Source organism: Desmodus rotundus, chromosome 9, assembly GCF_022682495.2.
Source record: "Desmodus rotundus isolate HL8 chromosome 9, HLdesRot8A.1, whole genome shotgun sequence".
In the NCBI taxonomy this organism is placed as follows: Eukaryota; Metazoa; Chordata; class Mammalia; order Chiroptera; family Phyllostomidae; genus Desmodus; species Desmodus rotundus.
In genome coordinates this window covers 1,608,624-1,618,516 of record NC_071395.1, presented here as the reverse complement: position 1 = coordinate 1,618,516, position 9,893 = coordinate 1,608,624, and the positions used below count along the sequence as shown (strand labels likewise).

The 9,893-nt window shown below is 50.9% G+C and overlaps 1 long non-coding RNA gene across 1 annotated transcript; it reads left to right on the top strand.

The window, feature by feature from the left end:
* The first annotated feature begins 325 nt into the window (after positions 1–325).
* Positions 326–3,001, top strand: LOC123480608 (uncharacterized). The gene is made up of 3 exons (XR_006656691.3): positions 326–478; positions 1,583–1,702; positions 2,365–3,001. It is a non-coding gene; the product is annotated as an uncharacterized lncRNA (long non-coding RNA).
* The last annotated feature ends 6,892 nt before the right edge of the window (positions 3,002–9,893 follow it).

Genomic DNA, 9,893 nt, shown 5'->3' with positions numbered 1-9,893 from the left:
TGGGAAGTTCATCTTAGTCCTCTGGTTGCCAGGGCAGGTGCAGTGCCTGAGGGTTCCAGTGGGGTTGGCGCCACATTCCAACTTCTGTGGGCCACCTCCAGGGCACCGTGCTCGGGGAATCAGAGAGGCCCTGGTTCACACAGGGCATGGTAAAGCTTCTCCAGAGAGATCTGCCCCAGCCCCTCCTCCCCATCCCCACCCCGTCAAGAAAGAGGATGGAGGGTGATTTTAACAGAAGGAGGGCTTCGTTTTGACATTATAAAGGAACTTCCTAATTGTTATAAGAAGTTCACTGGGGCATTGATCTACATGTCAAGAAGTTCAATAAACACCAAGTAGGAGAAACACCGGGAGATCTACACCGGGACACACGGCAGTAAGAAGAAAACTTCGAAAGCTCCGAGCCAATCACCTCGCCTTCAAGGGACCCTGATGTGGTCCCTGCTGACTTCTCACCAGAACCATCAGGGACCAGAAGGTGAGGGATGCCATTTTCAAGGTGCTGAAGGAACTCTTCAATCATTTAAGGAAATGATAAAATTTATTTATTTTGGTTATTAAAACCCAAGTATGTAAGTTTGCGATTTGAAGGCACATGGAAGGTTCAGTGTTTACAGAAGTATATTTTCTACATTTTAGCTTTTTAAAAATGAGCAGGGAAACCATATTGCTACCTAAACTACAAAGGTAGACCTCAGTGAGTGACGCTCATGGCTTTGAAGAGGGAAGTTTGTAACGTGGTTGTGAGAAAAGACATCAGACAGGTTTCCGACAGAAAGACCGAGATTTGATCTCCCGAAGTTGCTTTTGCAACCACTGCTGGAGCATGACAGCTGTGCAGTTGGGAGCTGGATACCCGTGGGGACCGTGGTAAAGCGGTGGCATTGCGGCCACATTGTCCGCGGACAACAGGGGGTCCTCACACGCGGTTGGTTTCACTTCTGCACCCGGGAGCTTGTGCTGTGTCACCTGCAGAACACCTGAGCCTGCCCGTCACTGCAAAGGGACTTCACGTGGGAAAAGGTGGCTATAAAGTCAGGGAAACAAAAAAGAAAACACTCTTCAGAATTCGTTTAAGCTGTAAGTCAGAAGGCTGTGGCCAAGTACATCAGATATTCATTTTGGTTATAATATAAAAACATTCTAAGCTTAGAGGAAAACTACTAAAATAGTTTGATTTGAAAAATGGGTAGGTGATAAAAGGTTTCTACGGTCTACCTCTAACCTTATATAGTTTCTCAGTGTCTAATTCGTTACCACTATGATCATTCAAGAATTACTTTTAATTCATTTATTAAGTTGATTTGTGAGTGATTGTTCCAGGGCTACCCCTGCTGTGAGGAAGTGACGCTGGAGTTGACAAGTGAGGGCAAATGAGGGCGATTTTCTCAATTTCAGAAACCTGATTGTTTAAATTTAGGGCTTTCCAAGGGATTCATCTCGGTACACTGTTGTGCCTACGAAAGTGGAGTTATGTGAATTTGGGGCATTCAGGTGAATGCTGTAGAAGCTGTCTTCTTATCGGTTATGAATTTACAAGTTAGTATTTCAGTAAGCAGTTACAGTGTGTTCATTCCAACAGACTCTTGCTGCCCCATCTCACCCGATTCCCACGGTGCTCACCCCAAGTGCCTGTTCCCGCTCCGTTTCCTGAAGAAACGCTGACTCAGAGGCTGATCATTTATTACGGATCGCTCGGCTGGTAAGTGACCGATCCGGTATTTGCCCGGCTCCTTCCCTTTGGTCAGCTGAGGGCTTCTCCATTACATGGCCATGTTCTTCTGAGTCTTGGGGCAGAGACTGTCTCTCTGTCTTTTTACCGCTTTTCTACCACTTTTTAAAGAGAAAAGTGAGTCAGTTCATGGTGTAAATGCATGAAGTACCCCAATGTTAGTTCATGTTGTTTATGTCAAGAAGACCCCGAGGAGGGCTGGACGGTGAGGATCTGCTTAACTGACGACCACTCACCAGGTCCTGCACTTCAGAGTGGAAGGAGCCGCTGGTGCAGGTGGGGGAGGCAGGGGGGCTCAGGGGCAGCATTAAAGCACCAGCCTCTTATTTATCCTGCTTCTGAAAGGGGCCTCGGGCTCCTAGGGGACAGCTCTGGGGAGATCCAATCCCGGCATTGAGGATCATCTGAGACGCCTCTGACTGACCCCTGGGAACCAGCTGCAAAAAACCCCAGCCCCCCCCTTCCCCCGGGGAAGCTCCCAGGACAGACCTGCCAATCACATCCAGCCCTGGGCACCCTCGCTCCCCCCAGGGGCCCCGTCAACTGAGTGTTTGCAAAGAGTCAGCTCAGCTCCTCTTTCTATTTTCATCCTGCCTGTCGACTTACTGACTTATTGCATTTTCTCTCCTTAGCCCTCCCGTCGCCATCCTCCTCACCTCTTCCGCGTGTGAAGTTTTCTAGAACTGAAGGCATCCAGGGAATCATCCGACGGAAAGGACCTTCCCATGAAGCCCCCTGCGAGGTGAAGATGTAAAAATATTAACCTATCTGATCTGTGAGGAAAAAAAATAACAAAGCGTCGGAAGAACAACATTTTAGGTTTACACATACAGAAGGCAGATTACTCGTTTTCTACACCCCCAGTTAAAGTGCACCGAAGACTGAACATTATGTTGATCAATAATTCTGTTCAAAATCAAATGAGATCGTGGCCTAGATATTTACCATCACTGCAAACGGGAGTTTGACGGCACACTGACTCACATCAGAAATATTTGCTAAAAGGGAAAAAAATCATTGTATCACTGACCCCCAGAGACCAGAATGTAAACGTATTACACTTCTCTTTTTGTCAAAAGCCTACCACAAAGAACTTTTCCCCACCTATTATTTCAGCAGCTTCTAAATATTTTAATCAGTTTGCAGCCTCAGCAGGCTGGTAACTAGCGAATAAGTCAGTCCTTAGCCTCAAAAAAAAAAAAAAAAGCACTTAGGGTCCTGACTGCATCATTTCGTAGGTGCATCCATTCAAGTATCCATTTGGATACACGCCAGAATCTCCAGTGTTAAAAGTGACTGGAATCGGGCCGAGCACACTTCACTTCGGCAGGGGTGGGACTCGTTTTCCTGGGTGTTAGTTCTCTGTTCCGGAACGACTGCGGGCTTTCAGCCCGAGAATAAGAGCAGCTCCGTGCCTCGGTCACTCGATCAGAAATCGTAGGAGCCGTGGCCCCTGCGAAAGGCCCTGACGGTTCGGGTAGGACGTTGCCTCTGCAGGGTAACCCCCTGCTACTTGCAGTGGGCATCGGGCGCGGAAAGCGACCCCCTTAATCTGCAGTGTGGATATAGAGCCACACTGGGGGCGGGCAGGATAAGCCGTTGAGCATCTTATTTACTGATTTGGCAAATTAAATCAAAAACGGAAGCAAACTTGTCCCCGTCACAGTGAGTGACAGACGTAGTGAAATACAGGGTCAGGGGCCCCCTGTCCCACCCATGTAGAAAGCAGCGCTCTTTGGAAAACAAGCAAACAGTGCAGAAATTATTTTGTGAATTACTTATAACCTAAAACAGCTATGAAAAATGAAAGGAAAGTCAATTAAAATGCATGTCAGGTGCGTAATTAGAGCCGGGGAAGGTCAGGAAAGCTTTCAGTGGAAAGGAAGCTGGGCCTCTCACTGCAGCGGGGAGGGCTTTCTCCTGGAGACAGAGACGAATGGGGAAGGGGCGGTTTAGGGAGGGAGGAAACCAGCAGGCCGAGTGCGGAAATGGAAGCGGAAACGGTAAGGGGGTTGTTAAGAAGAAACTGGAAACTGTATTGCTGCTTCCCGTCACCCACATTGGGGTCTCCGCACCAGCCTAAGATTTAAAAAGAGCCACAATACCTTTAAAGTCGTGGGTGCGCCCTCTGGTGGTGCAGGACCTGATGCCTCACTTCAGCGACCTCAGTGACCTCAACGCCCCCTTCCTCCTGCCCCGGACCCACCGCACCCCCACCGTGTGGAGCGACCAGCCATGCCCGGATGGAATCCACCTCGCATTCAGCTGCAGCCGTCACTGCCCCCTTTGCTCCATAACTCTCCACAGGGGGCGCAGGGGCCCTCAGTCTGTGAGCGCGCTGGCAAGGTCTGCCCCCTGTTCTCTGCAAATCCAATGGGACAGTCCAGCTGCTCCCCTGTGCAAACCAGCTTCACCTACCGCTGTCCTCCAGCCAGAACCCTGAGCATGGTGGGTGAGCCACGACAGCACCCAGTCCCAGTGGTCCTCAGAACTCAACCCACCAGGCCGTGCGGGTGGGCTCCGCACTGGGGTCCTGCCAGTCAGAGGCCCTCTGGCTCTCAGATTCCTGCCCTCTGCCTCTCCTCCCCCACAAACCAGCCTGGGCCCCGGGAAGCCACAGCTCTGTGACTCCCTCTCCTTTCAGGTCTGGGACTTATCTTTCCACAGCCCCTCTCGGAAGACAGTGGGGTCCTCCAGCATTTTCACATCACGTTTCTCCTCCTCTTCCATCCCCGGCACTCGGCCAGGGCACGTCGCCTTTGTCTCGGGTGCACTCTCTTACTCCATCCTGTAGATCTGCCTGCAGGTGCAAGTTTACCCTAGGAGGACACCTGAGGACGTGGGACTAGGTGGGGTCCCCAGGGAAGGGAAGGATGCAGGGACAGGGCCCCTCGGGTAACTGTTGGCGGTGGTTTCATTCAATGTCTTAGGTCTCGAGTCCAGCTTTGTGCTCATTACATGTACAATCTCACCCATGAGCCAGCAGCACCTCTGACCCACAGGGCTACCGCCGTGTTGGAAATACACACAAACTCCCGACGTCATACAACCATCACAGGAAGGGCAAGGCTGTCCCCCTGGGCTCCGGGAATTCCCAGTCTCCATGCTGTTTGCGCAGGACCGTGACCCGGGGCATGTGTGTGTATCCTTGTGCCCTTACTAGCCCACCCAAGTCCACTGAGAAGAAAACAGGCCTGCCCGGTGGACCAGTATGGACCAGCCCTCCCCACTGGCCACAGGGTGTGTGCCTGCATGGAGCAGCCACTGCCTCCCCAGAAAAGCATGACCCCCACCTCCCGGACTCCACGTCACTGAGCCGATTCCTACTCATCAGACTCAGAGGGCTTGTTGGCGCAGGTAATCCCTGACTGAGCGAGGGTGCCCCGTCCCCAGCCACCGCCCCCTACGGCAAGGGCTGACCTGGACTGGGGTCCTGCATCAGCCAGGCAGGCACACAGTCGGAAACACAGACCTCCTAACGCAGCGATGAATAACACAGTGATTTTAATTACACATTATGATGTGTAATGCAGCAAAGCCGACGGACATGTACAGAAAAAACATCCAGTCTATTTGAAGTGTCAGTGAAGCAACAATGGGCGGGGGGAGAAAATAACCGTGCCATGAAACGTCGGAAAGTGCCACACTCGTCATAGAGAATTGCCCCTCTATGCAAAGACCCGGCAGGCCCGAGCTCTCTGCCGGGGAAACCAGCAAATACGTGCACACGACTATAAGCAGCTTTCCAAAGACAGCGACGCTGAGCACAGCCTGGTGCACGGCTCAGCTGCTGGCTGGGAAGGGAGCGTCAGCACAGGGTCCTCAGACACCCTTAAATGTTTCTGAGGTCTAACACTTCAAGAAACTGTTCAATGACAGCTTAATTCTGAGGAAGCCAGCTGTTTGGTTAGTAACTGTACGTCTGTTTTCCAGCTGGTAAGTGCAGTTTGGGGCCAGGACACAGAGCAGGAAGAGGGTTAATTTATGAAAGGTGTGATGCATTGGTAATACATCGTAACAAGCACCAGGAAGCACAGCAACAGTAGCTTCGGGAGAACCCAGGCAAAGAAGCAGTCATTTTTCACCATCACGTGAGCTTAATTAGCACAGCTCTTCCCTGGGGCCAGGTAATACAGACAAGGTGACAGTCTTTCACTATAAATGCAGCTAAATCCATTTAAAACCAGGCAAACCAACAAAACAAGACAAAGCTGCAGCAGCTGTGAAAAAACCCGTCTGACTCCATCTGAAGAACCGCTTACAAATGCCAAGGAGATTGATGTCTGCAGAGGCAGACAGTAGTATCCTTCTGGGCTTGACTTCACAGCCACACACACGTGCACACACCCACTCCTTGTGTTGCACATGTTCTCCTCCAGATAGGCTGAGCTCTGTAAGCACCCGGCTGATGAAAAGCGTATTTGTAATTGGCTCCCACAGTAAAACAGGGGCTTGTGAACACCTGAATATTCCTGAGCGGAAGCACATTTTTGGAAGGATAATAGACCATTTACTTAAGGAACACCCAACAACTAGGTGAAAATAGTTACAATTTCCTAAAATACTCTCATTCGGCTATCATTTAAAATCTCTTTCAAGTCAATGCCTTTGGAAACTTCAGGCCTGTTTCTGACAGGTGAGCAATATGGGTGCTTCTTAAAGTGAAATGTTATTGGAATTTTAGGTTGTGTTTACTCACAAAGTTCTCTGTCAGCAAGTATATATTTGTTGCCCACTGCAGCCCAGGCAGAGTCCCACGGGTCAGGAAACGGAAGAGCCAGGAGCAGGTCCGAGCGCCAGCTCCCTCCTGTGCTGTGAATTGCTGGTGTTAGTTTTCACGATTGCTAAGAACAGCCTGGCCCCAAAGTCTGGGGGTCTACCCACAGAAGTGCTAGTGAGGACCACTGCCAGGGGCCGGGGGTGGGGGTGAAGAACTGCTCCCGCAGCCCCATTCAGAGGGTGGCCTGGCACTGCTCAGCTGAGAGCCCGTGGCAGAGGGGGCTCTGCTGGCTCCAGACCGAGACCACCTGGCAGCTTCCTCGTCTGAGCTCCCTGACTCCCTGAGTTGCCACCTGAGGGCTGCAGCTGCTGTGTCTCGGCTCACACATGGGGACACACAGGGACACTGGATGGAGAGAAGAGGCCCCGTGGCCACTCGCAGAGAGAAGGGAGCCCTGCGTCACAATCTGCCGGGGGACCTCGGACGCGTCCAGACCCCGCTGCCGCCTGCTGAGGGCCACAGACCTGGAGGAGCCCAGCAGGAGAATCACCCAGCTGAGCCCAGTCAAGCGGCAGAACCAGGAGAGAGAAAAGGCGACCGAGCTGTTAGTGTAGCTTTAATTTTCGCCACCAGACTCCCGGATTGCTGGCCACATGGAGGTGCAGAGCTGAAGCAGACATCGCGTCTCAGGGTCGCAGTGTGAGCGCTTGTGCTACCCACAGACTGTGTCCACGTGTGGCAGTGGGGTGCCTGCGTGGGCCCGTGCAGTCGGCTCTGCTGCCACCTGCCACAGGCGGGGCTCAGACAGCACCAAGCTGGGCCAAAGCTTGGAACAAATGAACTACAAGGCCTATGGGACACGCGGCCTCGGTGGGTGCCCCTCAGAGGCGTGCGGGACACGTAAAGGAAAGCCAGGAACACAGTATGGCAATGGGGCTTACACGTGTTACGTGACTGACAGATGCCATGCATGTGACATTAAATGCGGCCCGTGGCCTTGGAAAAGGCCTGAAGTCCGGGCGGTGGGTGTGGGAAGAGGGCACCCAAGCACCACAGTGACCTGTCCCCTGGCACCGACACACAGGGAAGGCACAGCCTGACCGCAAGACAGTCATACAGTAATTTAAAAAAACCCTCAGTGCCCTGACCGGTGTGGCTCAGTGGGCTGGGGGTCATCCCGCAAAACGAGAGGTCACCAGTTTGATTCCCACTCAGGGCACGTGCCTGGGTTCCAGGTCAGGGCGGTCCCAGGTCAGGGCGCATGGGAGGGGCAAGAGGTCCGTGCTTCTCTCACATCGAAGTTTCTTTCCCTCTCTTTCTCCCTCCCTTCCCCTCGCACTAAAAATAAATGAAATCTTTAAAATTAATAAACCCTTGTGGTTGCAATTTCTCCAAATACACATCAACCATTGTAAATTTCAATTCCGGCTCATAATAAACTTCATCCACACGGAATATGGTTTAAAGGGAAATAATGGAAAAGTGATCCCTATCATTAAAAGTATCCTTCAATTTTATCAAAATTACTCAGATACTGGCAATAATTTTCAGAACTACTATTTTCTCAAAAAGTAGTTAAAAGAAAATGTCATCTTATAAATCAAAAAATTAATAACAAATTTCTTCACGAAGTGCAATATAGTTTATTGTTTTGAGAGTCGTTAATTTTAAAGACAATAAAGAAAAAATTTAAGCCCCAGCTGGTGTGGCTCAGTGGATGGAGCATGGACCTGCAAACTAAAGGGGTCCCCAGGTCTATTCCTGGGCAGGGCACTTGCCTGGGTTGTGGGCCGGGTCCCCAGTAGGGGTCGTGTGAGAGGCAACCACACATTGATGTTTCTGTTTCTCCCTTCCCCTTCTCTAAAAATAAATAAATAAAATCTTTTTAAAAAAATAAAAATAAAAGAAAAATTTTAAGTAATGAGACCAGTTTAAAACAGGGGTGTCAAACTCATTTTCACTGGGGGCCACGTCAGCCTTGCGGTTGCCTTCAAAGGGCCAAATGTAATTGCAGGACTGTATAAATGTAACCACCCCTTAACAATTAAGCGAGAGCTCGGCTCTGCCGCCAAGTAGAAACAAGGTGCCGGGCTGGATAAAACAAGGTGGAGGGCTGGATTCGGCCCGCGGGCCTTGTGTTTGCCACCTGTGGTTTAGAAGAACGCTGTTACATATTTAAGGAGTTAGCCTCCTATTTTTCTCACGCAATGCATTTAAGGGAAAGTTATTAGCGTGTGGTAGGGAAGGGAGAGGCTGGTAACTGTGGGGAGAGAAGGCAGGTAGTCCTGTCAGAGGAAGCCTCTTGGTAAGCACAGCCCTACTTCTAAAGTAGCTTCTCTTCTCTTTGGAAGTCCAGGAAAGGGGACAGATTCATGTCACACACAGACTTTTGGGAGGTTCTCCTAAATAGCGCTGCTCTCTGACCTGGCTCTGGAAGGGCAGAGACACAGCCCCACCCGAGACGGCTCTCACCTGGGCCTGGTAGGGCCGGGTTCCAGTTCCCATGGGGGCATTCTCACTCGTAAAGTGTTTTTCTCCAGATCCTTCCAGATGATATATGTTGCTATGTTACAATTATTTGTAAAGAGAAGTCAGCTGTCCATCCTCACTAAATTTAAGGTTCAAAAGGGTTCCCAGGCAGAGCAACTAATTGAACAAGCTGATGGAAGGCTTGGTACCAAAGAATCCCTAAAATGCCCCCGGTTCTAGCCCCTCACGTGACAGAGGCGGCAGCCTAACAAGCCAACTGAAGAGACAGTGTCAAGTTTTGGATGGAGGTCGCACACAGTTACAGGGGTGGTTTGGCGTCTTCTCGGTGTTGACACGTTTCAAAAGAGAGATGCGTACATAACTCAGGATGACAACTGGGGTTTTTCGTTTGTTTTACTTTATGTATTTTATTGAAATGATTTCAACTGAGAGAACAAAATTAGTCATTTGGTCAATGCTGAGACTGTCTCAGTAACTAAGTTTAAGAGAAACAAAGTTGCTTAATGTCTTTTAAAAGTTAACCTATGTACGACCTGGCTGGTGTGGCTGGTGTTGCTCCGTGGATTGAGCGCTGGCCTGAGAACCAAATGGGTCGCGGGTTGGATTCCCGGTCAGGGCACGTGCCTGGAGTGTGGGCCAGGCCCCCGGTAGGGGGCGCATGAGAGGCAACCACACATTGATGTTTCCCTCTCTTTCTCCCTCCCTTCCCCTATTTAATTTTAACGGATAGAAACCCACCCCCCTACGGGCACTTACCTGAAGTTAAACTTGGAAATGCTGGAGGCAGTTTTCCTGCAGGCAGCGCACAGGGAAGCAGAGCCCAAGCTCAGGATTTGCCAGGATTTGCCAGGATTTGCGCAGCCCCAGGGCCGGCGCCCAGGGCGCGCAGCCCACATCAGCCCGCAGAGCCCGGGCTCTCGGAGCCAGAGCCAGAGCCGAATTCAGGGTCCT